Source organism: Pipistrellus hanaki, assembly GCF_964339955.1.
Source record: "Pipistrellus hanaki genome assembly, chromosome: 1".
NCBI lineage: Eukaryota > Metazoa > Chordata > Mammalia > Chiroptera > Vespertilionidae > Pipistrellus > Pipistrellus hanaki.
In genome coordinates, this window is record NC_140503.1 from 92941566 (window position 1) to 92968450 (window position 26885).

The 26885-nt window shown below is 36.4% G+C and overlaps 1 pseudogene across 1 annotated transcript; it reads left to right on the plus strand.

The window, feature by feature from the left end:
- Positions 1 to 23425: 23425 nt before the first annotated feature.
- On the plus strand, positions 23426 to 24231 carry LOC311620685 (RNA ligase 1-like; annotated as a pseudogene). The gene has a single exon. The product of its transcript is annotated as an RNA ligase 1-like (transcript).
- The last annotated feature ends 2654 nt before the right edge of the window (positions 24232 to 26885 follow it).

Below are 26885 nucleotides of genomic sequence, written 5' to 3' on the forward strand. Positions count from 1 at the left end.
GAAGGACTTAATAGTAAGTATAACAATTATAGATAACTTTAAAATATTTTAAAATAAACTCATTAGATCTTTTTATTTTGGTTCATGAATATTTGAGAATATGTTTTACAGAAGTTTTACACTTGAACTAAATTGTGAATACCCTAAGATAACTAGAGGGGGGAAAAACACAGCAAAATCGATATTGTTTGGTTGAAATTTCTGGTCTTAAGATCATTTAATGACTATAGGACATGCATTCAGTATTCTCTAAAGCCCAATAGCAGGTGAGTAGTTATTTCTTTAAAGAAGTATGCCTTCCAGCTGACTCCAGATATTTATGGGTACAAAAACCCAATGTATGCCTCTGACTGTCAGTGGCCCTCTGTCATAGGCTCCAATTGGCAAATAGATGTTTCTGAGATCTGTAAAGCCAACATCATATGGAAATCATAAGATTCTAGAGCACATGTGTCAAACACAAGGCCCGCGGGCCAAATCCAGCCCGCCAGGCCTTGCAATGTGGCCCCCACCGCGCTGTCATCACTGCACTCCGCTGTCAGTTTATGACATTGTCAGTTTATGACTGTTCAGTAAACCATTTGGCCCGCGATTTAGGCTGGATTTTAGATTTTGGCCCCTTCTCTGATTGAGTTCGACACCCCTATAAAGAGCAGCCTAGGAGGTCTGTTAAAGGGCCTCTAAGGCAGTGTTTCCCAACCTTCTCTCATGATGAGAATCACCTGGTGGAGTTGTTAAAACACAGATTCCTGAATCCCAACTAAGAAGTGCTAAACTAGAATTTTTGGGAACATATAGGTAAAATTGTATACTTAACTAGTGCTCTAAGACAGATTTTATATACAGAGCACTAAGTTAGGTATGCAATTTTACCTATATGTTCTCAAAAATTCTAGTTTAGCACTTCTTAGTTGGGATTCAGGAATCTGTGTTTTAACAACTCCACCAGGTGATTCTCATCATGAGAGAAGGTTGGGAAACACTGCTCTAAGAAATCCTCTTGGTTGTGTACTTACTAAAAAGAGAGCAGCCTTCCTGGTAACCCCATTAATGGATATCATCCAGGACCCAGCATGAGAAAAAATGAGAGTGCAAGTTGTCAAAGAGCTCCACTAATTGCTGGACCTCATTTTATCTATTAGAATTGAGTGGCCAGAGTTTGGAAGTCTCCTTTGGAAGGAGATGATTTGCCTCTTTGATATCATCCCCAGGAATTGAATAGGGCGCCAGGTAACTGTACCTTGTTTGCACTACTGGCTTAGAACTCTTAAAAGGGCATCTAGACTTTGTTGGGCCCACTTGAGTGAAGACTAGTCCTTCCTTTGGGAACATTCCATTTATATAGATCATGGCCTACTCATTGATGATACATAATTGAGCATTTTGGTAGTCATGTGCAAGACATTAGTAGTATATTGCAACTAATTTTACATAAGGTTACACTGATTGTGATTATTTGTGTGGATAGGGATGCATATAAATTTCTTTAGTTTGGAAAATTATAAAGTCTCTGAGTTGTTGGGCAAGTCAATCCTCAGGACAATATGACAGTTTAATTTGCATCTTTCTGATGATTAGTGACTTTGAACATGTTTTCATATGTCTCTTGGCTTTCTCTATATTCTCATTCAAAAAGTGTCTATTGAGGTCCTTTGCCTATTTTTTGATTGGATTGTTTATTTTCCTTTTGTTAAGTTGTATGAGTTCCCTATAAATTTTTGGGATTAAACCCTTATCTGTTGTAACATTGGCAAATATGTTCTCCCATATAGTGAGCTCCCTTATTTTGTTGATTGTTTCTTTTGCTATTTCTTTTTATGTTGATATCCCATTTGTTTATTTTTTCCCCTTAGTTTCCATTGCCCTAGGAGATGTATCAGTAAACATATTCTTATGAGAGATGTCTGATATTTTGTTACCTATGAATTCTTCTAATATTGTTTATATTTGAAATCTGAGAGGTCTGGGTAAAGTAATGGAGGGTTATCTGATTTAGCTCAATATCAATTGGAGGAGCACAGGGAAAAGCACTTGTAATAGTCATAGGGATGAGCACAATTTGAACTATATGGGGATATATCTTGGACACATGACCCTGTTACATGGCCAGGAGGTCTTTGGTGGGGATTCCCATTGTTGAATAACTACATGTAGAGATCTCTTCAGCAAAACTCTTTACATGATTGTCCAGTATGCCTGATTATCATTTTAGGTTGCTTTGCTCCTTGTCAAATAGTACTTTCAAATTGGCAGCTACCTTTTTACTTGCCTGGAAATTTGTCATTTAAGGTACAGATTTTGTTGCAAACCAATGAAAATCACTTCAGAAGGAGGTTTAATTAAGCTTGCTAATCAGTGAGGATGGCCCAATGTAAACTAGAAATCTGAGTCTGGTTAAAAATCTTATCAATACCATCCTTACTCAATGTGACTCTAGAGATTATAAAGTGACTTATAGAACCATTAGCGCCTCTAGATAAGGTAAGCCAAACATGTTTTTCAGGGGCAGGGAACTCATAATGGTTAACCATTCTGTTGGAGTCAAAATAGTACCCAGATAAGGGAGGAGGGGGAGGGTTTCAGATATTCATGTCTTCCATCCCTTTTTTCCTTCACCCCCTTGGGAAATATGGTCACTGTCAAGTTTTACAGTGGAGTTCTACAATGACAAGCCCTAAAATGTGACCCTCTTCATCAAAATATTACCTTATTCTTCATAGGGACAAAGTACTTAAGTCTCTGAGTTGTTGGGCCACTCAATCCTTAGGACTCGGCATTCTTTTTTATTAAAAATGCAAGTCTCAATAACTCATTGTACCATAGGTTGTTTATTAGTTCCAGGGCCTGGTAGAGCTCAAATAGTCATTGGGTAAAACTCAGCATGCAGGACTTCCAATTTTATTTGAACCCATTGATAGCCACAAAATTGCTTCTCTAGTTTTCTCAGTGCCCATCTGCTGAGTCTCTGATATGACTCATTGGCCATCTTGGCCATCTCAGAGGCTAAAAAGAAATACAGAACTGAAAACATATGTAAACAATAGAATAACACCATAGGGAGCTCATGACATTATTCTGCTGGGTAGAATAATCTTTGTTGTATGTCTTTGCTATTCATCACTGAATAATTTTTAAAATTTCTTTACTGATTGAGGTATTACATATGTGCCCTTATCCCCCCATTACACCCTCAATCCCCCTACTCATGCCCTCACCCTGCTGTTGTCATGTCCACTGATTAGGCTTATATGCATGCATACAAGTCCTAAGGTTGATCTCTCCCCCTTATCCCCATCCTCCCCTAAATTCCCTCTGAGGTTTGATGGTCTGATCAATGCTTCTCTGTCTCTGGAACTGTTTTTGTTCACCAGCATATATTGTTCACTATATTCCATAAATGAGTGAGATCATGTGATATTTATCTTTCTCTGACTGGCTTATTTCACTTAGCATAAGGCTCTCCAGTTCCATCCATGCTGTTGCAAATGGTAAGAACTTCTTTTTTACTGCAGCATAGCATTCCATTGTGTAGATGTACCACAGTTTTTTAATACACTCATCTGCTGATGGGTACTTAAGAAGATGTTTCCAAATCTTAGCTATGGTAAATTGTGCTGCTATGAACATAGTGGTATATATAATATATCCTTTCTGATAGATGTTTCCAGTTTCTTGGAATATATTCCTAGAAGTGGGATCTCCGGGTCAAATGGGAGTTCCATTTTTAGTTTTCTGAGGAAACTCCATACTGTTCTCCACAGTGGCTGCCCCAGTCTGCATTCCCACCAGCAGTGCAGGAGAGTTACTTTTTCGAGGGTTCCTTTATCTCTGTATCCCCACCAACACTTGTCATTTGTTGATTTGTTGGTGTTACTGAATTGTCATTTTGATTTGCATCTCTTGGATAATTAGTGACTTTGAGAATGTTTACATATATCTCTTGGCCTTCCTTCTGTCCCCCTTCAAAAGTGTCTATTTAGGTCCATTGCCCATTTGTTGATTGGGTTGTTAATCTTCCTTTTGTTAAGTTGTATGAGTTCCCTGTAAATGTTGGAGATTAAATTCGTATCAGTGATGACATTGGCAAATATGTTCTCCCATGCAGTGGATTTTCTTATTGTTTTGTGGATGGTTTCTTTTGCTATGCAAAAGCTTTTATTTTGATGTAGTCCCATTTATTTTTTAAATTTTCTCTTTAGTTTCCATTGCCCTCGCAACAGTATTGATGAAGAAGTTTCTTCAACATATGTCTGAGATTTCGCTGCTAGTGGATTCCTCTAGTATTTTTATGGTTTTTCTCTTATGTTTAAGTCCTTTATCCATGTTGAGTTTATTTTTGTGTATGGTATAAGTTGGTGGTCTAGTTTCATTTTTTTTTTTTTTTGCATGTATCTGTCCAATTTTCCCAACACCATTTGTTAAAAAGACTGTCTTGACTCCATTTCATGTCCATGCATTCTTTGTCAAATATTAATTGGGCAGAGTGGTTTGGGTTGATTTCTGGGTTCTCTATTCTATTCCACTGATCCATATGTCTGATCTTGTGCCAGTACCAGGCTCTTTTGAGAACAGTGGCTTTGTAATATAGCAGATATCTGGTATTGAGATCCCACCTACTTTGTTCTTCTTTCTCATGATTGCTGCAGCTATTCTGGGTCTTTTTATTTTTTATTTTTATTCCAGATGAATTTTTGGAAAGTCTGTTCTAGGTAGGTCTGTGAAATATGCCATTGGTATTTTAATGGTGAGTTCATTGAATCTGTAGATTGCCTTGGGTAATTTGGACAGTTTGATGATGTTGATTCTACAAATCCATGAACATGGTATGTTCTTCAATTTGTTTATGTCTGCCTCTATCTCTTTTTTCAGTGCCCTGTAGTTTTTTGCATATACGTGTTTTACCCCCTTAGTTAAGTTTTTTTTATAAGTATATTAATTTTTTGTGTGTGCGATGGTAAATGGGATTGCTTTTTTAGTCTCTCTTTCTATAAGTTCATTATTGGTATAAAGAAATGCCATAGATTTATTGGCATTAATTTTGTATCCTGATATATTGCCCAATTCATTTATGAAGTAAAATAACTTGTTGATGGAGTCTTTATGGTTTTCTATGGTTTTCATGTCATCTGTGAATAAGTACAGTTTTATTTCTTCTTTTCCAATTTGGATGCCTTTATTTCTCCTTCTTTCTGATCGCAATGGCTAGTACTTCTGGTACTATATTGAACAGAAGTGGTGAGATTGGGCATCCCTGTCTTGTTCCTGTTCTTAGGGGGAATGGTTTTAGTTTTTGTCTATTGAGTATAATGTTGGCTGTGGGTTTTTTCATATATGGCTTTTATTATGTTGAGGTATGATGCTTCTATCCCCACATTGCTGAGATTTTTATCAGGAAGTGGTGTTGGATTTTGTCAAATGTTTTTTTGTGTGTGTCAATTGAAATAATTATGTGATTTTTATCTCTAAAGTTTATTGATTTTACAGATATTGTACCATCCTTGCATACCAGTAATAAATCCTACTTGATCATGATCTTTCTGATATATTGCTGGATCCAATTTGCTAGAATTTTGTTGAGGATTTCAGCGTCTATCTTCATGAGGCATATTGGCCTTTAATTCTCTTTCATTGTATTATCTTTACCTGGTTTTGGTATTGGGTGATGCTGGCTTCATAGAATGAGCTTGAAAGTGTTCCTTCTTGAATTTTCTGGAATAGTCTGAGAAAGATAGGTTTTAGTTCTTCCTTGAATGTTTGGTAAAACTCTCCTGTGAAGCCGTCTGGCCCCAACCTTCTGTTTGCTGGAAGGTTTTTGATGACTGCTTCAATTTCATCCATAGTTATTGGCCTATTGAGATTTTTTTGACTCTTCCTGAGTAAGTTTTGGAAGGTTGTATTTTCTAGTTATGTGTCCATTTCCTCCAGGTTGTCTAGTTTGTTAGAATAGAGTTGTTCATAGTATTTTTTTAACAATCCTTTGTATTTCTATTGGGTCTGTTGTTATTTTACCTCTTTGATTTCTGATTTTATTTGAGTCTTTTCTCTTTGCTTCTTGGTGAGCCTGGCTAGAAGTTCATCAATCTTGGTTTATCCTTTCAAAGAACCAGCTTTTATATATATATATATATATATATATATATATATATATATATATATACACACACACACACACACACACACATATATATATATATATATATATATATATATATATATATATATATATATATATATATGTATGTGTATGTCATTTATTTCTGCTCTGGTTTTTATTATCTCTTTTCTTTGGCTCACTCTTGGCTTTTCTTGTTGCTCTCTTTTTAATTATCTGAGTTGTAGAGTTAGATTATTTACTACCATTTTTTCTTGCTTTTTGAGGTAGGTCTGTAGAGCTATAAACTTCCCTCTCAGGACTACTTTCATTGTGTCCCATAGATTTTAGATAATTGTGTTTTTATTGTCATTAGTTTCCAGGATGCTTTTAATTTCTTCTTTGATTTTTTTGGTAACCCAATCATTGTTTAATGTCATGCTATTCACCTTTCAAGTGTTCGGCTTTTTGGATTGTTTTTATTGTATAGTATATTTCTAATATTATGCCATTGTGGTCTGAGAAGATGCGTGATAGGATTTTAATCTTCTTGAATTTAAGAAGACTTTGCTTGTTTCCTAATATGTGCTTTATTTTTATTTTTAAACGCCCTATGTGCATTTGAGAAAAAATGTGAATTCTTTGGCTTTGGGGTGAAATGTTCTGAAGATGTCAATTAAGTGCACCAGATCTATTGAGTCATTTAGGATTGATGTTTCTTTGCTGATTTTTTTGTCTAGAGCATTTATCCACTGATGTCAGTGTTGCATTAAAGTACCCTACTAAATCCCTAACTGGTTTGGCTCAATGGATAGACTGTTGGCCTTTGGACTGAAGGGTCCCAGGTTCAATTTTGGTCCAACCAACTATTGTTGCATGCACATCCCCAGTAGTGGGTGTGCAGGAGGCAGCTGATCAATGTTTCTCTCTCATCAATGTTTGTAACTCTCTATCCCTCTCCCTTTCTACCTATAAAAATATCAATAAAATATATTTTTAAAAATTAAATAAAGTCCCCTACTATGATTGTATTGTTGTAGATCTCTCCCTTGATGTCTTCCAGAAGTTTTTTTTTTTGTTGTTTGTTTGTTTTGTTTTTTTAATGTATTTGGATGCTTCTGCATTGGGTGCATATATCTTTATCAGGGTTATATCTTTTTGTATCGATCCCTTTAGTATATGAAGTGGCCTTCCTTATCTCTTATTATGGCCTTCGCTTTGAGGTATATTTTGTCAAATATAAGTATTGCTACCCCATCTGTTTTTCATTTCCATTTGCCTGAAAGACATTTTCCCATCCCTTCACTTGTAGTCTGTGTGAGTCCCTTGTTCTGTGATGGGTCTCTTGTAGATAGCATATTTATGGGTCATGTCTTTTTATCCATTCAGCCTCTTGATGTTTTTTGATTAGAGCATTTAGTCCATTTATGTTTAAAGTTATTATTGAAAGGTACCTTTTTGTAGCTATTTTTATTTTTATTTTTTTGATTAAGGTATTGTTTAAGGTATCACATGCTATTTTTATTTTTTATACCCGTGTTTGTTCTTACCTATTTATTTCTTCTTTTTATATCAGTCCCTTTAGCATTTCTTGCATTGCTGGCTTTATGGTGGTAAACTCCCTTTGCCATTTTTTTTTTCCATGAAACTCCTTATTTCCCTTTCAATTTTGAAGGATGGCCTTGCTGGATAGAGTATTCTTGGAGTCAGTCCCTTGCTTTTCATCACTTTATAAATTTCCTTCCATTCTTTTCTGGCCAAATGTGTTTCTATTGATAATTTTTTGATAATCTAATGGGAGATTCCTTGTACATAACTTTCTGTCTCTCACTTGTAGCCTTTAAGATTCTCTCTTTGTTCAGGCTCTTCCCGCACCCCCCACTCCCCTTTTCCCTGAGAATCGTCAGTCCACTCCCGTTTGGGGTGGGGAATGGGCAGAGGGTGGGGTGGGAACCTGGTGGAGGGGAGTGATTGGGGAGGGAGGGAAAGAGGAACATTTGTAATAATCTGAACAATAAAGATTTATTAAAAAAAAAAATTCTCTTTGTCCTGAACATTTGTCATCATAATTATGATGTGTCTTGGTGTGGGTCTTTTGGGGGTTCATTTTATGAGGGGACTCTCTGTGCTTATGTAATTTTTTCCTTCACCTCATCAGTGAAGTTTTCTGACATTATTTCTTCTAATAGGTTTGTGACCCTTGCTCCTCTTCCTATTATTCTGGTACCCTTATTATTTTTATGTTGCTTTGTTTCATATTTTCCCATAGCTCCCTTAGGCTCTCCTCCTGTCTTTTAATTTTTTTCTCCAATCGAATTTCAGTTTGGGTGTTTTTCTCTCCCTGTCTTCTAATTTGCTAATTTGGTCCCCCACTTCTCCTAGTCTACTGTTGAAACTTTCATTTATTGTTCCTTCTGGTCTGCAAAATATCTGTTGAGTATTCAAGTTGACAGGAAATGGAGGCTCCCTTTTAGGTAACTAACTTCTTTTCTCTTTCTGCTTTTAAGAGTGTCTCTGTATCTTTAACGTTTAGCATTTTAGTTATGATGTGTCTTAATGTGGGCCTCTTGGGCTCATCTTGTTTGGGACTCTGTGTTTCCTGGATTTGTATATTTATTTCTTTTACCAAGTAGGGGGATTTTTCTGTCATTTTTTTATAATAGATTTTCATTTTCTTGCCCTATTTCTTCTAGAACCCCATGGTGCAAATGTTGGTACACTTGAAATTGTCCCAGAGATTCCTTACACTATCTTCATATTTTTTTAATTCTTTTTTCTCTTCTATTTGGGTGTGGGTGTTTTTTTTGTTTTTTTCTTTCTTTCTTTCTTTCTTTCTTTCTTTCTTTCTTTCTTTCTTTCTTTCTTTCTTTTTTTCTTTCTTTCTTTCTTTTTTTCCTTCCTTGTGTTCCAAATTTCTGATTTGATTCTTGGCATCCTCTACTCTACTGTTGATACGATGTAAGTTATTTTTCATTTGTTAGTGTATCCTTCATTTCTGACTAGTAATTTTTCATATTTTTGATGTTCTCACTAAGGTTTTGGAAATTCTCAATATGTTTTTTGAACCTCTCATTAAGGTTCTTGAGCATCCTTTTAACCATTATTTTGAACTCTGTATCTAGTAGTTTGCTTCATTTGGTTTAGTTCTTTTTCTGGAGATTTCTTCTGCTTTTTCATTTGTGACATGTCCCTTTGTTTCTGCATTTTGGCTGCTTCCCTGTGTTTGTGTGTATTACCTAGAGCTTCTATGTCTCCTGGAACTGGTAAAGTGGCCTTGTGTAGCAGGTGCCTGTAGGGTCCATGTCTCAGCTTCCCCAGTCACCTGAACTCGGCACTGTAGGTACACCCTGTGTGATCTTGGGGCACTATCCTGTTGTAGTTGAGCCTTGATTTCTGTTGGTGTCACTGGGAGGAATTGATCCCCAGGCCTATGAGGACCTTCTGTGACTTATCAGAAGAGCTGCTGTATAAGAGAAACCTTTATGAAACAGGACTTTTTTCAGTGGGGCTTTGGTGCTCACTGAGTCTTTCCCTTGAGTGTGTCAGTTGGGGTATGCTAGAGTTGTAATATGGTATGGTTTGAAGCTGTCCACTTCGTGCACTGAGTCTGGGGACTTACAAGAGGTACAAAGTCAGTACTGCCTGTGTCCTGTCTGGGAGCTCCCTGCATGAGCTATAGAGCAATATGCAGATGGCTACTATTTGTGTTGGGTTTAGAGGTTCCCAGTAGAGATCAAGCTGTGAACCTTGGCAAGTTGCTGCTAATGTCAGGCCTGGGCACACTTATCGAGAGGTATGAAGCACACTGACTCCAGCTGCTGCTTGTTTGAGAGATTTTTAGGAAAGTCTGAAGCCTCAGCCAAGACAAGCTAAGCTCTTCATATGGAAAAGCCACTACAAGCATCTTGGTTTGGTCTGCAAATTAGGTGGGGCAAGAACTCAGGGAAACACCAGGGTGAGGCAAATGGTATGGGTCAGGTTAATGGAGACTCATATATGGTAACCTATCAGTCCACTCTGTGGGAGGAAGAGAGTCTCACCAGATGAACAATTACCTCTGTCAGTACTTCTGTGTTGGAGAAAACTGCCCCCAAATGCTTTCTCGGGTGCCAGATTGCTGTTGGTGTCACTGAGAGGAATTGACCACGAATTCCTCCCCATATGTCCCTGGTCCTATCAAGCTGCTGCCCCAATGCTGGAGCTCAGAGTGAGTCCGAGTAAGTCTATGTGCCAGCCCTTTAAGTGGAACTGCCTGGGTCTCCAGCAGCCTTTGTGTTACTCAGTCACAAACACGGCTGGTTTTCATAACCCAAAGTTCCGGGAACCTCTCTTCCAATCTTTAGAATGCTGGGATGAGGGGTCTGGTGTAGAGTTCTTTCTCCTCACAGGAGGCATCCTCGTCCAAGATATTCCTCCCAATTAAAAATACACCACATGTGGATGTTGGACCAACCCAATTCTGTGCCTCCGCCCCTCCTACCAGTCTCAATGTGGCTTCTTCTTGATTTCTCTAGTTGCAGGACTTCCATTCATCCAGACTTCAGGCAGTTCTGATTTATGATTGTTATTTTAGTTTTAATATTGATGTGGTTTTTGGAGAATGTGAGTATAAATTAAGGTGACCAGATTTTAACAATGGTAAAACAGGACACTGTTGACCAGTGGTTTCTTGATTAAAAATTTGGTCTATATGGAGCAACAAAAATTTTCATAGAACATAAAAATAGTATTGTAAGATATTTTTTAAATTTTCAACGTAAGTACAATTTAAAAATATAATAAATAAAAAATTATGTATAGTATTATTTTATTCTTTGGCATATTTCTCATTTGAGTGATTTTTTTTTTTTTTAGTAGATTGCTGTCGTTGTTTAAAAGGTCATGAAACTTTTCACAAGAAATTGTTAAATTATATTTCACACATAAAATGGCTTTCTAAGTCTCAACACTTAATTGTGATTTTTCTGATGTCCACACTTTATTTACCGTAGAAAAAACGCGTTCAGCCACAGCATTAGTTCCTGGTAAGGACAGTGCATATTCCACAATTTTTAGTGCATTACTTTATGGAACATGGTTTGTTTCAAAATAATGAAATATTTCTAACCATTCGTTCTCTATTGTGATTTTTGCTGATGCCCAAGATTTAACCTTTTCCTTATCAATACATTTTTTAAATAATGATACTTCATTAAAAAGATCATTTTCAGAAATATTACTATATGGGAAATTTTGAGAAATATGATCAAATGATTTTTGCACATCATTCCAATTAAGTTCTTGTTTTAATGTAACCCAATGAAAATGTTCAATATCATTGTAATGTACGGTCCACTCTTCTAAATAATCTATGCAGTTACTATAGAACTTTTTGATGTGATTCATGATATCGGCACGATTTATTGCACCTTGTTCTTCTAGCTGGCTTATACTATTATGGATAGTAAACGGAAGAAAATTATTTTCTAACCGCTCTTGACACTGAAATTTTGAATTATTAACTTCATTTGCTACTTTGATTACTGAAATTTTGTTACCTTCAATAAGTTTTATAGCATTTGGAAAAAGAGCTGCTTAATTGCGGGGCCTGAAGCTGCGGGGATCTCCCTTTTCCATGTCCCATGTGGAAAGAGAGATGAACGAACCGGTTCTAAGTGGAGGTGCCCAGGGATTGAGAAATATTACAAATACAGAGAGAAGACACAGAAATAGATTTCAAGCTGGGAGCTGGGAGGGCCGCTGAACTCCTCTGCTGGAGAGACAGACTGACGACCTCCTAAACCACAGAGCACATCTATTTATACTCCAGTCCAACAAGGGGTTTCACAGTAAAACAAGGAGCCTGGGAGAGCCCAGGTTCCACCCATTCCTTCCTCCTGAACAAACACAAGCCAGGAGCAAAGAACATCTCCGCACTCCCAGGCTGGGAGTGCAACTGACATGATTCTGTTAATATCCAGGGCCCAGTCAGCAACAATCTAAAGAATGTCCAGGTGTCTTCCCATTTGGCCCTCTACACTTAATTGTGTACAAACTCTAGTCAAATTTTTGAAGATTCTTTTAAAAAAAAAAAAAAACTCTTCTAAAATTCTAGGACATTTATCCTGTGATAGAAAGTAGGATTTCAAAGGATCGTATATTTTCAAAATTCTTTTGACAGCTGGCAAAAGAGCTAACCAGCACATTTTACTGTATCCAAGTATTTTCTGATATTTGACTTCCACAGTTTCACAAAATTCTTTAAGCATTTTAATGTGCACAGTGTATGTACAGAAATAAGAATATATTTTAATAACAATATTTTCGACATCTATGGGCAACAAGTCAGCAGCTATTTGAATGGCATTATGTATTATGTGTGCTGCACAATCAACACCAATGATGTTTTGATTAAGGTTTTTGTTTAATTTATAAAAAATATTATTTGTACCTCTTCTCACTTTTCCTCCAAAATTTGCATTCGTGATGTCTGCACAATATGCAATCATTTTATGTTTTAAATTGTTTTTTCCCAAAAAAAATATTAATAATGGAACTGAAAATTATTTCAGAAGTTTCACCGGGCAAAGAAACAAAATCTAAAATTCTAATTTTTATTCCAGTTTCCAAGTCAAAAAATCTAATAATGGTTGGAAATAACTTTATATATCCTTATAATTAGATGCGTCAGAATATATGGATATAAAATTAATTTTTTCTAGATTTTTGTTTAATTCCTAAAATGTATATTGGGAAAGCACATTACACACAATTGCCTCAGGTTTTGTTCTAACAACAAGTTTTTTGTTGAATAACTTTTTGACAACTTGTGATGTACAGTCTATAGATCTGAAGGAATGATTGTGATTAATAACATGAAAAGACGTAAGTCCTTCTGTTAATGCTAATTTGTTTTCTTCGTCTCCATAAGTTGTTTTCAAAAAAAAAAAAATCTTGTATTTTGGAGGAAGATGCAGCAGTATTTAAATATCTTTTATGTTTCTGTGTCTCCAAGTGCTTTGAAATATCATTCTTCCCGCTGTGCGAAATAGAAAATTCACCATTACATTTCTCACATTTTACCATGTAATCGCTTTTGGGTTTTTTAATAAAAGGAAATTCACTTCTTAGATCATCATTGAATTTGCATCCTCTTTTCTTACTCATTATGTTAAAAATCTAAAAAAAATTTTAAATTATGTTATAAATTATTATATACATACTGCTTAAAAACACAGTAAGTAGGTACATAATACATGAACATATTTTATTGTTAGTTTATAAATAAAATTAATTTGATTGTTATAAAGTAACTATATTTTAAAAATTATTTTAATTTTAATCCTATATTTCTTTCTAAATAATAACAATACTGACTTGTATTATTTTTCCTCTGAATTTGCCATAACGTAAGTCATGTCACTTTCAAGGCCGGCACTAGACTTTTTGCTGCCACTATAAAATATAAATAATAGGAGCACTGTCTACTAAATTCAAGAAAATTTATGTATTTATGAAATAAATAAATAAATTACTTACCTAAGTTATCTGAATAGCTGATTTGTAATGACATCACTTGTTTAACTAGCTTACTACCAAGCAGTAAGATGTGTATCCTCTGAGAAACAGTTACAAAATGTTTTCGTCGTTGCCAATCCCCAAAAATGCCATTGTTCACCAAGTCCAAACAAAGGTGATCGAATTCTAACAACTGATCAACAATGCGAACTTTGATAAGCAGTTCTCGATAATCAATTCTCTACAATTATTTGTTATTATTAAAGTTTAACATTATAAAATTAACAAAAATATTATAAAACTCATATCCTGGCTAAATAGCCACATGGCTGCCGAAAACTGTATACCGTATTTTCCGGCATATAAGACGACCCCCTAATTTTACAGTTAAAACATAGGTTTAGGCCTATATTCGCTGTATAAGACTACCCGTCACTTCCGAGGCAACACCAGTTCTTTTTTTAATAGACCGCCTCTCTGTCTCTGGCCAATCTGAGCAGGCTTTTTTTCGTTTCAAAAGTCATCTTATACGCCGGAAAATACGGTATTCCCTTCCCGTTCTCCTGCCATTCCCTAGCTTGTCCTGCATTCTTTCCAAAAATCAGGACTTTTTTAAGACGCTGTGGGACATGGGACAAATTGTTAAAAATTGGGACTGTCCTGCCAAAAGCAGGAAGTCTGGTCACCTTAGTATAAATGTTTACCTACACCACCTTTGTTCCTCAGAAGGAGGACTTCGATGTTACCCTCAGCATCCTTGATCAAACTTTCTGCTATTACAACACTTTTAAGGACATCTCTATAGTAGCACACCCCACAAAGTATCACTGTTCCTCACTAAGTCCCCTCCCCTCCCCTCCCCTCCCTTCCTCTTCCCTCTCCCCTCCCCTCCCCTCCTCTTCCCTTTTCTTTCTCTCTCTCTCTCTCTCTCTCTCTCTCTCTCTCTCTCTCTCTCTCTCTCTCTCTCTCTCTCTCTCTCTCTCCCTCTCCCCATTGAGAATAAAAAGAAAAAGAATTATATATTCAATTAAATAAACTATAGTCTCAATAACTTACTATGTTGCAGGCTGCCCCTTGTTGTTTGGGACCTCAGAGCTAAAAACAATCTTTGAGTTTCTTAAAATCTCAAGACAGCCAAAACCGGTTTGGCTCAGTGGATAGAGTGTCCGCCTGCAGATTGAAAGGCCCCAGGTTGGATTCAGTCAAGGGCATGTACCTTGGTTGCTGGCATGTCCTCAGTAGGGGGTGTGCAGAAGGCAGCAGCTGGTCAATGTTTCTAGCTCTCTATCTCTCTTCTTCTCTGTAAAAAAAAAAAAAAAAAAAAGTCAATAAAATATATTTTTTAAATAATCTGAAGACAAGGCCAGGTTGGGTTTGGAATATGCAATGTAAATAACACATTTTGATTCTATGCAGATTTAAATTAATTAATTTTTCTTCTGTTGTATCTGATTAAATGAAAATAGCTATGTTTGTGGGTTTTAATATAATTTATTGGTGTGCTTCAGGAGAAAAATAATTTACCAAAGCCACTTTTTCTTCACAGATTGAGAGAAATGAGGTTTTGATTTGGGGGTTTTGTTTGAATTTTATGTACAATCAAATTAACTGTGTGAAGAGCCAGTGTCTGCGTTCCTTCTACTGATGTTTTATTATTTTTTTAATATGAAAGTAATGGCTTCAAAGAAGCCCTTAATGCTGATATTAAAAAAAAATAAAAGTATTGCTTATAGCCGAAACCGGTTTGGCTCAATGGATAGAGCGTCCGCTTGGGGACTGAAAGGCCCCGGGTTCGATTCCGGTCAAGGGCATGTACCTTGGTTGCAGGCATATCCCCAGTAGGGGGTGTGCAAGAGGCAGCCAATCGATGACTCTCTCTCATCGATGTTTCTAACTCTCTATCTCTCTCCCTTCCTCTCTGTACAAAATCAATAAAGTATTTTTTTTAAAGTATTGCTTATATTGTTAAAAATAAAAATACTGCTTATATTGTTAAAAAAAAAAAAAACCCACAAAAAACCCCCAACACAACCATTGGGTACAACTTAGCTTGTAACAATTTTTAGTTCGATCATCAAAAGATAATAATAGTAGCCAAAGAATTGCTTCCAGGTGCCCCGCCCAGCACTCCCTGTGGGCAGCAGAGGTAGCAGCCGCCGCACCCTTGGGCCTGAGGAGTGTGTGGCGTGAGCGCAGCTGCAGCCTCCTCTCTCGGAAGGGTCCCGTCGCTGTTCCAAGGTAAAACGTAGCTGTGGGCCCGATTAGATAGCAAACCTAACAAACTAGCTGAAAAAAGATTTTTTTTAAATATATTTTATTGATTTTTTTGCCCCGCCCTCCCTCCCATACATGCCCTCCCTCCCCAGAGTTTTATGTCCATTGGTTGTACCTATATTACTTATATGTATGTACACAAGTCCTTTGCTTGATCTATTATCTCCCCCAGATCTGCCTCCCCTCCCCACTGTAATTTGACAGTCTGCCTGTGGCTTTACTGTCTCTATATCTGTCTCTTGGTTCATCAGTTTATAATGTTCTTTATCATCGACAAATGAGTGAGGTCATGTGGTGTTTCTCTTTCATTGATTGGCTTATTTCACTCAGCATGATGTCCTCCAATTCCATCCAGGTTGCTGCAAATGATGAGAATTCCTTCTTTTTTATGGCAGCATAGTATTCCATTGTGTAGATGTACCAGGGTTTTTGGATCCAATCATCTGCTGACAGGCACCTAGGCTGTTTCCATATTCTGGCTATTGTAGATTGTGCTGCTATGAACATAGGGGTGCAAATATCCTTTCTGATTGGTGTTTCTAGTTTTTGGGATATATTCCTAGGAGTGGGATTCCTGGGTCAAATGGGAGTTCCATTTTCAGTTTTTTGAGGAAACTCCACACTGTTCTCCACAGTGGTTGCACCAGTCTGCATTCCCACCAGCAGTGCACGAGGGTTCCTTTTTCTCCGCAACCTCGCCAACACTTGTTGTTTGTTGATTTGTTGATGTTGGCCATTCTGACAGGTGTGAGATGGTACCGCATTGTTGTTTTGATTTGCACAACTCGGACAATTAGTGACTTTGAGCATGTTTTCATGTGCTTTTTGGCCTTCCTTCTGTCTTCTTTTGAAAATATTCTATTTAGGTCCATTGCCTATTTTTCAATTGGGTCATTCATCTTCCTTTTATTTAGTTGTATAAGCTGTCTGTAAATGTTGGAGATTAAACATTTATCAGTGGTATTATTTGCAAATATGTTTTCCCATACAGTGGGCTTTCTTGTTGTTTTGTTGATGGTTTCTTTTGCTGTAAAAAAGCTTTTTATTTTGATGTAGTCCCATTTGTTTATTTTCTCTTTAGCTTCCATTGCCCTAGGGGCAGTATCAGTGAAGAAGTTCTTTTGGCATATGTCTGAGATTTTGCTGCCTGTGGATGCTTCTAGTATTTTTATGGTTTCCCTTCTGATGTTTAAGTCCTGTATCCATTTTGAGTTTATTTTTGTGTATGGTGTAAGTTGGTGATCTACAATAGTTTCATTCTTTTGCATGTGTCTGTCCAATTTTCCCAACACCATTTATTGAAGAAACTGTCTTGACTCCATTGTATATTCGTACCTCCTTTGTCAAATATTAGTTGAGCATAGTGATTTGGGTTGATATCTGGGTTCTCGATTCTATTCCATTGATCTATATGTCTGTTCTTGTGCCAGTACCAGGCTGTTTTGAGAACAGTGGCTTTGTAATATAGTTTGAAGTCTGGTATTGAGATTCCTCCTACTTTACTCTTCTTTCTCAGGATTGCTGTGGCTATTCCGGGTCTTTTATTGTTCCAAATGAACTTTTGGAGAGTTCTTTCTAGGTCAGTGAAATATGTCATTGGTATTTTAATGGGGAGTGCATTGAACCTATAGATTGCTTTAGGAAGTATGGTCATTTTGATGATGTTGATTCCACCAATCCATGGACATGGTATGTTCTTCCATCTCCTTACATCTTCCTCTATCTCTTTTTTCAGTGTCGTGTAGTTTTCCGCATATAGGTCCTTTACTTCCTTAGTTAAATTTATTCCTAGGTATCTTCATTTTTTTGGTGCGATGGTAAATGGAATTGCTTTTTTAGTCTCTGTTTCTGTAGTTTCATTGTTGGTGTATAGAAATGCCATGGATTTCTTGGCATTAATTTTGCATCCTGCTACATTGCCAAATTCATTTATTAAGTCAATTAGTATTTTAATGGAGTCTTCTAGGTTTTTTTTATGTACAATATCATGTCATCTGAAAATAAGGATAACTTTACTTCTTCTTTTCCAATTTGGATGCCTTTTATTTCCTCCTCTTGTCTAATTGCAATGGCTAGTACATTCAGTACTATGTCAAACAGGAGTGGCGAGAGTGGGCATCCCTGTCTTGTTTCTGTTCTTAGAGAGAATGGTTTTAGTTTTTGCCCATTGAGTATAATGTTGGCTATGGGTTTATCATATATAGCTTTTATTATGTTGAGGTATGATCCTTGTACTCCCACCTTGTTGAGAGTTTTTATCGGGAAAGGGTGTTGGATTTTATCAAATGCTTTTTCTGCATCAATTGATATGACTATATGATTTTTATCTTTCAATTTGTTTATGTGATGTATCACGTTTATTGATTTGCAGATATTGTACCATCATTGCATTCCTGGAATAAATCCTACTTGGTCATGGTGTATGATCTTTGTGATGTTCTTCTGGAGTCGATTTGCTAGAATTTTGTTGAGAATTTTGGCATCTATGTTCATGAGGGATATTGGCCTGTAATTCTCTTTCATTGAGTTGTCTTTATCTGGTTTTGGTATTAGGGTGATGCTGGCTTCATAGAAGGAGTTTGGAAGTGTTCCTTCCTCTTGGATTTTCTGGAATAGTCTGAGGAGGATAGGTTTTAGTTCTTACTTGATTGTTTGGTAAAACTCCTGTGAAGCCACCTGGCCCTGGGCTTTTGTTTGCTGGAAGCTTTTTGATGACTGTTTCAATTTCTTCCCAAGTCACTGCTCTACTGAGATTTTTAGATTCTTCCTGATTGAGTTTTGGAAGTTTGTATTTTTCTAGGAATATGTCCATTTCCTCCAAGTTGTCCAGTTTGTTGGAATAGAGTTGTTCTTAGTATTTTGTAACAATCTGTTGTATTTTGGTGAGGTCTGTTGTTATTTCACCTCTTTCATTTCTGATTTTGTTTATTTGGGTCCTCTCTCTTTGTTTCTTGGTTAGCCTGGCTACAGGTCCATTTATCTTGTTTATCCTTTCAATAAACCAGCTCTTCGTTTTGTTGATCTTATGTATTGTTTCTTTGGTCTCTATGTCGTTTATCTGTGCTCTGATTTTTGTTATTTCCTTCCTTCTGATTACACTGGGATTTTCTTGTTGTTATTTTTCTAACTCTTTGAGTTGTAGAGTTAGATCATTTGTTACCATTTTTTTCTAGTTTTTTGCAATAGGCTTGTAGAGATATGAACTTCCCTCTCAAAACTGCTTTTGCTGTGTCCCATAGATTTTGGATTGTTGTGTTTTCATTGTCATTTGTTTCCAGGATGTTTTTAATTTCTTCCTTGATTTCTCTGGTAACCCAGTCCTTGTTTAATAGCATGGTGTTTAGTCTCCATGTGTTTGATTTCTTTGTATTATTATTATTGTAGTTGATTTCCAGTTTTATGCCATTATGATCTGAGAAGATGCTTGAGAAGATTTCTATCTTCTTGAATTTGAAGAGACTTTGCCTATGTCCCAAAATGTGGTCTATCTTTGAGAATGCCCCATGTGCACTTGAGAAGAATGTATATTCTGTGGCTTTGGGGTGGAATGTTCTGAAGATGTCAATTAATTCCAACTGGTCTAGTGAGTCATTTGGGATTGATATTTCTTTGCTGATTTTTTGTTTAGATGATTTGTCAAAGAGTGACAGTGGGTATTAAAATCCCCTCTATTATTGTTTTGCTATTAATCTCTCCCTTAATGTCCTCCAGCAGGTTTTTGTTTTTTTTTAATGTATTTGGGTGCTCCCGTATTGGGTGCATATATATTTACGAGGGTTATTTCTTCTTGTTGGATTGTTCCCTTTACTATCATGAAGTGGCCTTCATTATCTCTTGTTATGTTCTTCACTCTGAGATCTAATTTGTCAGATTTAAGTATTGCTACCCCAGCTTTTTTTCATTTCCATTTGCCTGGAAAACTTTTTTCCATTTCTTCACCCTCATTCTGTGTTCATCTTTTTTTCTGAGGTGGGTTTCTTGTAGACAACAGACGTATGGGTCTTGTTTTCTTATCCAATCTGACACCCTATGTCTTTTGATTGGAGCATTTAATCCATTTACATTTGCAGTTATTATTGATAGGTACTCATTTGGCGCCATTTTTATTCTATACCTGTGTTCCTTCTTCGCTTCCTATTTCTTTATTTTTACAGTAGACCCTTTAGCATTTCTTGCATTGCTGGTTTGGTGGATATAAATTCCTTCAGTCTTTTTTTGTCTGTGAAGTTCCTGATTTCCCCTTCAATTTTGATTGATAGCCTTGCTGGGTACAGTATTCTTGGATTCAGACCCTTCCTTTGCATGACTTTGTATATTTCATCCCATTCCCTTCTGTCCTGATATGTTTCTGTTGAGAAATCAGTTGCTAGTCTGATGGGGGTTCCTTTGTATGTAACTTTCTGTCTCTCTCTGGCTGCATTTAAGATTCTTACTTTGTCATTGTTATTTGCCAATTTAATTATAATGTGCCTTGGCGTCTGTTTTCTGGGATTCATTTTGCTTGGGACTCCGTGAGCATCTTGGATTTGTGTGGGTTTTTCTTCTCTATCTCAGGAAATTTTTCTGTCATTATTTCTTGAAATACTTTTTCCATGTCTACCTCAGTTTCCTTTCCTTCTGGAACCCCTATTATTCGAATATTATTTTGTTTTGTACTGTCCCAAAGCTCCCGTAGGCTCTCCTCCTGCTTTTTAATCTTTTTTTCTAGAAGCTGCTCTAATTGGGTATTTTTTTTCCATCTTGTCTTCTAGCTCACTGATGCGGTCCTCTGCTTCATCTACTCTACTTTTGATGCTTTCTATTGAGTTCTTCATGGTCATGATGTCATTTTTCATTTCTTCTTGGTTCTTCTTCAATTCCTCTTGGTTCTTCTTCAATTCCTCATGGCTCTTCTTCAGTTCCTCATGGTTCTTCCTCATTTCTTCTTGGTTATTGTCAAATTTCTCTTCCATTCTTTTTAACCATCCTATGATCATTACACTGAATTCTTGCTCTGGTAGGCTGCATGCCTCCGACTTGTTTACTTCCTTTTCTGGTGATGTCTGCTTTTCCTTCATGTGCGGGCCATTTCTCTGTCTCCTCATGGTCTCTGTTTTCAGGATGTCTAGTTATGTGGTGTTCCTTCTCCTGCATTGATTTAAAGGTACAAAATACAACACTACCAGGTACAACACAAGAGGCACTTAACAGGAATGTATTTACAATATTAATAACCTCTAATAAAGGTGAGCACTAGAGAAAGGCAAATTAGAGGGTAGGAGAGAGGAAGAAAGGTAAAAATAAAGAAAAATTTAAAAAAATAAATAAATAAGTTAATTTAAAAAAAGAGGGATAAAGAGATAGAAAAAGAAGGAAAAAAAGTAATGACAAAATGAAGTTGGAAAACAGGGGAAAAGGAGAGAGAGAGAGAGAGAGAGAGAGAGAGAGAGAGAGAGAGAGAGAAGAAGCTGACTAAAAGAGAAATGGGAAACAAACTATATATATATATATATATATATATATATATATATATATATATATATGGGGAAAATTTCCATAGAACCACCACTAAACCCAGACAATGCCAGTAACAACACTTGGAGATTAATACAAACTACAATATCCACTATTATTAAGTACAGCTATGATATATAGAAGTAAAAAAACAAATAAAAACAGAGGATTTAAAAAAAATACAAGGCAATAATAACAACACAGGAATAAGCATAACCATTTCACTAAAAAGCATAAAATTCACAATAATCAACATTCACAGAAACAGTGAGAAAAAGATAGAAAGGAGAACATTTTGTTTTGTTTTGTTTTTTTGTTTTTTTAACTAGTTAATATAGTGCAGAGAGTGGTATTTATACACTTGGATCAGGGGTTGGAACTTAGGTCTATAAGTATAGTGAGAGCTTTAGCAGGGGGTATACAGAAAGAATAGAGGAAAAACTAAAGCAGGAAATTGATAGGATTAATAGGAGACTAAAAGAGTTGAGTTGAGATAGGGTTGAATGATGCTATAGTAGAGATTAAAATAGAATGAAGATGGCTTCCAATGTAAAAAAAAAAAAAAAAAAAGGAAACAAAAATTGCAAAATAGCAGTAGTAATAGTGATGATTGAGATTGAAAAAATGTAATAATTGAAAAGGTAAAGTCAAGTAAGGGTAAAAGAAAAAAATTAGTTTCTTAAGTAAAAGATGTAAAAAATGAAAATTAAATAAAACATGTAAAAAATGAAAATAAAATAAAGAATAGTAAAATTAGCATAAAAATGTCCAGTAGTGGTCATTCACTTCCTCTGTTATTGTATTTGGCACGCCTGATTCTCAGACCAGACCATCTTGCAGTTCCCAGCATTCCATTGCACCTCAGTTTTGTAAGGTAATCCTTAATTTTAAGTAGGCTATATCTTAGTTATTTGTGTCCATTTATTTTTGATTAATTAAAAGTAAAAAGTAAAAAAAAAAAAAAAAAAAAAAAAAGCAGTTTGTAGTTCAGCCTCTAGGTTGCAGTGTTTCCTGTTTGACCTCCCAGTCTTTTTGGTTGCTCTGGCCTTCTTTCTCTATGTCTCTAGCTGGCAGAGGGCCAACTGGCACCCAGACTATCTCTTCTGGCTCTGATCCCTTGTTTCCTAGAAGGAAATTTCCCCCTGCAATTTCCCCGGATATGCCCAACTGGGCAGCCCTTCCCTAGTATTCAGGAGCAAGGGGGTGAAGGGGATCAGGCGCCAAGGTGTCCAGATGTTCCGCCCTTGTCGGGACAGCCGCAATACTTAACAATCTATCCCTTGTCCCCTGGTGTTTTAAAAAAGTCCCGCTTCTGGGGAAGATTACGCCAAACCCCGGACTGGGTGTTACCGGGCAGGGTTCTGGCTGTAGCCTTCTTTGGATGCAGCTAGGCGCGGGCTGCCGCGGCGCTCCCAGCTACAGTGGAGGCGGGGCCTCGTGGGAGCTCCGGGGCTACCATCACTGCCTGCACCCTGGGACCCAGAACCCTCAAGTTTTCCCCGCAAACTCTGACCTTTCCATGGGTGATTGAAGAACTCCCTTGAATCCACGTGTTTGCGCTGATTGGAGCATCACAGCTGCTCGATGGACTCCTCCACTGTGGTTTTCCCAGGCCTCAGAGAAGCTCCTCCTTTTCTGGTGAGATGGCGCAGCCTTCACTCCGAGCCCGCAGCTCCGGGAGAAGTCAGGGCCACCGCAGTGCTGGCCGCTTGGTCAGGAAATCCTGTCCAGCGGACCCTTCCTTACCTTCCTTGAGAGTTCAGCTGCCCCTTAGCTGCCAATCAACATTCCCTGAGCGACTCAGATGCTGCTGTTTTCTGTTCTGGGACCAGGGTCAGAACAAGTCCGTCTGTTCGGTTGCCATCTTCAAGCTCTGCCTCCCAGACATAATTTCTCTTTCCTCATAAACCTAAAGTTTGTATTTTCTAGTTCATCCACTTTCAGTTTGAGCTGTTCATGATTACTAATCAGATCTAAAAAGGAGTAAGACTGGTCTAAGACCCATTTTCTTTGCCAAGATCATTCTCAAACTCGATATTTTTGTCTTATGATTCCTAATCGCTTCTTCAAATGTCCGAAAAAAGATTTAAAAATTTTCTACATTCAAAACAAAACTCAAAAGAATTTTTTTGGAATGTTGAGGAGGACTTCAACCCTGTTCCAGTGTGCTGGATTCCAGCAAAGGAAATTGAACAATTAAATGGAAATCCGATGCCTGCTGAAAATGGACACATTCCTGGATGGGTACCAGTGGAGAAAAACAACAAGCAGTATTGCTGGCATTCCTCTATAGTTAATTATGAATTCGAAATAGCCCTGGTACTGAAGCATCATCCTGATGATTCTGGTCTTTTGGAAATTACTGCAGTGCCACTGTCAGACCTCTTAGAACAGATGCTGGAGCTTATAGGGACAAATATTAATGGAAACCCATATGGTCCATCGCCATCATCTTGGCTTATGCTGGCCAATTCCAGATACTTACATGAATTCAAAACCAGTTATTATTAACATGAACTTGAACAAACGTGACTATGTTTTTGATACTAAGTGTCTATTTAATCATTTTTCAAAAATAGATCATCAGAAATTTAGTAGGCTCGGAGATATAATACTCGATGAATAGACTGGAAATGTCATTAAAAACCAGCTTTATTGTTATTATATTTGAATCTTGAATATTCTGCCCTGTGTAAAAGGTGAAAATATCTCAAGGTTCCTATTTATTGTTCAGTGTCTAATGGAAGAATAAGTCTTTCAGCATTTGAAGAAATGAATTTTCCAGTTGGAAATATCTAGTCAAAGTCATATTTGCAATCAGCAAATTTTAACCTCTGGATTTAAAAATGTAAGTAATAGTAAGCTCCCCATCTTGTACAAAGGGGTGGATTCTGTCCACGATAACTGAATAGTAATTTAAAGATAACAATGAAACCAACAATTCTAGATAATTTACTTTCAAAGTTAAATACTTAAAGCTGAGTTTCTTCTAACCTTGCTTGACATTTAACAAGACATATGGTTCAGCCTTATTGTGTGTATACATATAAAATTTAAGAACCATGACACATATATAAATAGGTAAGAATATAAAACCCCAATTTTAAATGTTAAAAATTGTTACTCTCGTATTTAAACTTAAAACATTATGAATGTACAGAAGTTCACTATAGCTCATTGCCTACATGATAGTCATAATTTAACTTTAAAAAATCTTCAAATATATATTTTTCTAATGTGTTAAAAATTTTATACAACTTTATTTACTAAAATATCAAATTCAGGTAAAGGTACAGGGTATTGGAAAGGGTATCATGTAGGTCAGAGACTTGTAAATAGTTAAATAAAAACTAATTATAACTGGCACTTAGTAAGTGGGGAAATTGACAGGTCTTCCCTCTTCATCTTCAAACTGTTCAGAAACAGCAACAGGACTAGTTAATTCAACTCCAAATTGTTCAGAAAGTTTTTTTTTAACTTCTCTTCTAAAAGAATATATTTTTTTCACTTCTTCTTTGTAGTTATACTTAAGATCTTCAATTTCTTCAAAAAACGTTGGACCAAAATTTTCCAGTTCTTTCTTCAGCTTTTTTATTTCCTCCTAAGAGAAACATATTGTCTTTAAAAGACATCAAACTATATATATAAAAGCCTAAGGGACCATTACGACCAGACGGTAACTATGATGCACACTGACCACCAAAGGGCAGACACTCAATGTAGGAGCTACCCCCTGGTGGTCAGTGGGCTCCCACACCCAAACTCCCATGGCTGGCCAACTTCCCATGGCCCTTCCCCCAAGCTGGCCATCTCCTGGCCTGATCAGCCCCAACCGCTGGCCAGGCTGAGGGACCCTACCCATGCACAAATTTGTACTCCAAGCCTCTAGTGAGTATATAACACTCCTTAGGTTTAAATTAAAAGATTAACTTATAAACATGAGCACCAAAGTAACCTGAATAGCAAATATAAAGACTGAAGTATTAAGATTTTGTTAATAAGGTTTTATTGTGCAGTATAAGTAACTAACTTGACTCGCCAAATCAAATTATCTGTTCTGTAAGTTATATCGTAGTCTTTGACTAAAATGTATTATATAGTTCTTTGAGGGGGCTTTAATCTTTCTCCAAAAGCATACTCTCAGATACTCAGTGAGGCAAGGAAAATGACATGGCTATTCACGTGGCATTAAGATTGTTTTGGTAAAGATTCTTTAGCTTAGGTTTCATTTATATTTTCTTTACAAACATGTTATTTGTAATAAATAATGGTCAATTTCTTATAAATATATTTATGATCATGGAAATTCTAGGGCTTCTTGCCTGACTAAGAGCTATGCATCTAGTGAAGAGGCAATTTGAGCTTTCAAAAGGCCAATAATCACTAGTTAACTTTCATATCATGTTCTTTTCTATTTATAGATTCCTGAAAGACATAAAGCATAGCAAATATCTTTTTAAGAGGGGGGAACTATTCCTGAAAAGACTTTCAAAAGAAAATAAAAGACACTGTTTGCTATGTGACCAAAAACTTAAGATAATATTAAAAGGAGCTCTATATTTGTGACAATTAAAAAATAAATTTACTTTTTAATCCTAAAAAAAAAAAAAAAAGAAAAAGAATTGCTTCCCTATATTTCTTGGATCTCTAATTGATCTACCAGGCATTTTGGCCAGGAATTATGGGGCTAAAGAGAAGGACCATGGGTACCCCCCAAACTTAAAAGCTTACATAAACAATATACTAGCACTCTCCAATATTACCTCATGGCATTTCTGAGAGAAAAAAAAAATTCCTGAGATTCATTGATAAAGGTAACAAAGTACATTGTTGGACCCTCAGACCTTTGCAAATGATAGCTGCTACTACTTCCCAAGAAGCCTTATAGACTAATCTAACATCTTCCAAAAATGCCCTTGGAGATCTTTATGCTTTTTGCTTTTTCAGAAAGATATTGTGCTTAATTGGACCACCCTGCTTGCCATCATTTGTCATCCAAGAAAGAGCTACCAGTTGAGAAGGTAGTCATTTGAGACAGCAAACCAAACTGAAATTAACAACTAAGCCTTTATTCACTTACTACAATAATATAACCAAGAGTCTAAATATGAAAGGGCACTGACTGGCTCTACCAATTTTTCAATCGTGTTGTATTTTTCCATGAAATGATATCAGGCAAATGTCAGCTCATCAGTTCAGATAGGAGGGGAACATCTCAGTGTTTGTAGTTATTTGTCCAACATCATATCCCCTATATAAAGCATATACTATATGTTTCTACATATGAACACACATACATACCATTATATATCATAATTGGTATTATGCTATTTTTATGGTTTTATTGAGATGTAATTGACATATATCACTGTGTAAGTTTAAGGTGTGCCAAATAATGGTTTGACTTAAATATAAGTGAAAGGTATTATACTATTGTTTGTGGTATATACATCAGTTTATTCAATGAGTCCCCTATACTTGAACATTTAGATTATTTTGAATATTTTGTAATTACAGATAATACGGTAAT